Below are 3,094 nucleotides of genomic sequence, written 5' to 3'. Positions count from 1 at the left end.
AATGACTGGAGTGAAACTCTCAAATAAATTTAACTGGACTGGACTAAACTCAAATAGACTGACACATGGATTAACACCTAACAGGTGGTTGGAATTAGATTCTCCAACACTAGTGTGATTCCTATGTGCTTTAGGGTCGAAGGTATCCAATAGTCAAGGGGTAATGATTACAACTTGACCCAAACTGGAACTCTAGTAAAATCTCCTTTTCTGGAGTGAAATTTTCCATCCACGAGTGCTTATATAGACTTGTTGATGCAAAGAAGTAGGGTCCTCCATAAAATATTCGGTATCTATCCTCCATATTTTCAAATACCATAGTAAAGAACCACTAGACCCTAGATGTAACTCAATCTCCCCTCACGGCTTGCAGTAGTGATTGATCCAGTTGTAGGTTTTAACCTTGTACAGAAATTACCTGCATATGAATTCTTAAACACAGAAAATAAACAATGTGAGAGCATAATACATAAAACACATATACACAGAGATTTCCCCTGGATCCCAAAACCAAGACTACAAGCTTGATTTTTCATTATATTTCTTTCAATGTTATAATACATATTTATACATGCCGAAGCATCGAATACCATGGACCGAGAACCATCACGTCCAATACCATGGACCGAAAACCATCGCGTCCAAAAAACATGTGCAAAAATCATGCACAAACCATAGGTGGGTCTGCCCAACCTAACATAGGATCCAAAACCAAAATTTTCCAGGGTGCTATCCTGGACACCATAAAGTGGGGTTACGGGTACACCTCAAACCCCATGTGACCTCCCCCCCTCTAACCCCAGATTAACTACATGGGCTAGTTGTGGAAAGAATATAACACAACCCAACATTCTCCCACATGTTGTTTTATTTCCACAGGGGGCCACAAGAGAGCTTAGTCATTTATCCATCTTAGTCATTTATCCAACCCTGCAACGCCCATTGTTTCTCTACACCAAGAGAACTTCTCAGAGCTCACAGATTTTGTCAATGCATATGCAGTATTCTTCAAAGTGTCCACCTTTACCAGCAACACCTTTTTGTCTTCTATCATGTCCTTCACAAAGTGATACTGAACATCAATGTGCTTTGTCTTTGAATGATATGTAGGGTTCTTTGCCAAGAAAATTGCACTTTGGCTGTCACAATCTATCCTTATAGCTTCCTGTACTAACCCCATACGTGAACACAATCTCTGCAACCAAACTGCTTCCTTGCTTGCATGAGTGGCTGCCATGTATTCTGCCTCTGTAGTTTATAGTGCCACTACAGATTGTTTCTTACTCATCCAACTGACTGCACCTCCAAATAGGTTAAACACATACCCACTTGTAGATCTTCTCTGATCTAGATCTCCAGCCTAGTGTGCATCAACAAAGCCATGAATATCAAACACTCTGTCCAATCCTAGTCTTCCTTGGTAGCACAAACCATAATCACTAGTGCCACGCAAATACCTGAAAACTCGCTTCACTGCTGTCCAATGCTCCTTCCCTGGTTTTGACATAAACCTGCTCAATACTCCCACAGCATGTGCAATGTATGGTCTAGTACAGACCATTGCATACATCAGGCTACCGACTACACTTGCATATGGAACACGGGACATGCCCTCTTCATCTTCTTGTGTCTTGGGACACTGTTCAACAGATAACCTCACACCTACAAGAATAGGAACCTTCACTGGTTTACCATCCTGCATATTAAACCTCTGCAATATTGTCTTGAAATACTTGCTCTAGTTTAACTAGAGCTTCCTCTTTACCCGATCTCTTTTAATTTCCATGCCCAAAATATAGTTTGCAGCACCAAGATCTTTCATGTCAAATTTGGAGGACAATTGGGTCTTCAAATCATGTATAACTTCTTTGTCATTTCCAACCAACAACATATCATCCACATACAAGACCAGATAAATAACACGGTCACCAATTAATTTAAAATATACACAATGATCTGCTTTGCTTCTGGTGAAGCCAAGTCCCCGTATAAATGTATCAAATTTCTGATACCACATCCTTGGTCACTATTTTAACCCATAAAAAGACTTCTTTAACTTGCATACCAGTTCTTTCTTACCCTTCACCGCAAAGCCTTCAGGTTGCTTCATGTAGATTTCCTCTTCCAGATCCCCGTGAAGAAATGTTGTCTTCACATCCATCTATTCTACCTCAAAATCAAAAGTAGCAGCAACAGATAAAAGTTATCTAATAGTAGTTACCTTGGCAACAAGAGAAAAAATATCACCAAAATCAATTCCCGGTTCCTGGGAATAACCTTTTGCTACCAACTGAGCTTTGTATTCCTCCACCTTTCCCTCTGCATTTGTCTTATTCTTGAACACCCATTTGCTGCCAATGGGTTTCCTTCCAGCCGGCAACTCCACCAGATCCCAAGCCTCATTTTTGTGCAAAGATGCCATTTCATAAACCATGGCCTTTTCCCAGAGTTTGCCATCCTCTGAATCTACTGCTTCCTTCACAGTTCTGGGATCATCGTCAATAATAGATAAAGCAAAATTTTAATAGAAAGAAAATGGAATATACCTTTCTGGCTGCCTTCTTTCTCGAACTGATCTTCTCACACCCGGAGTTTGTGGCTCTTCATCTTTTGATTCCTCCTCTGCTGTAGAGTCTGATTCTTCCTCCTTAAGCTCAAAATATCTTCTCAGGTTCCTTTGGTTGGACTTCATGTTTAATAACATCTTTTACCTCTCTGAACACCACATCTCAGTTATACACAACCTTCCGTGTGACTGGGTTCCAAAGCTTATAACCCTTTAAACCATCCTTATACCCAATAAAGATGCACTTTTCAGATTTACTATCCAACTTGGTTCATTTCTCCTTTGGAACATGTACATATGCATCGAATCAAAATACCCTCAGATGTGAAAGAGAGGATTTCTTACCGGTCCATACCTCTTATGGAGTCTTATCCTCCAACGCTGATGAAGGTGACTTGTTGACCAGGTAACATGCAGTATCCACCGCCTCTACCCAGAATTCCTATCCTAACCCGGCACCACTGAGCATGTTTCTTGCCCTTTCCATCAATGTCTTATTCATTCTTTCTGCAACTCCATTTTGTTGAG

This window comes from Pinus tabuliformis, chromosome 2_1 (genome assembly GCF_031772625.1).
Source record: "Pinus tabuliformis cultivar Carrire ecotype Pingquan chromosome 2_1, CPIR1, whole genome shotgun sequence".
In the NCBI taxonomy this organism is placed as follows: domain Eukaryota; kingdom Viridiplantae; phylum Streptophyta; class Pinopsida; order Pinales; family Pinaceae; genus Pinus; species Pinus tabuliformis.
This window is presented reverse-complemented; position numbering follows the sequence as displayed.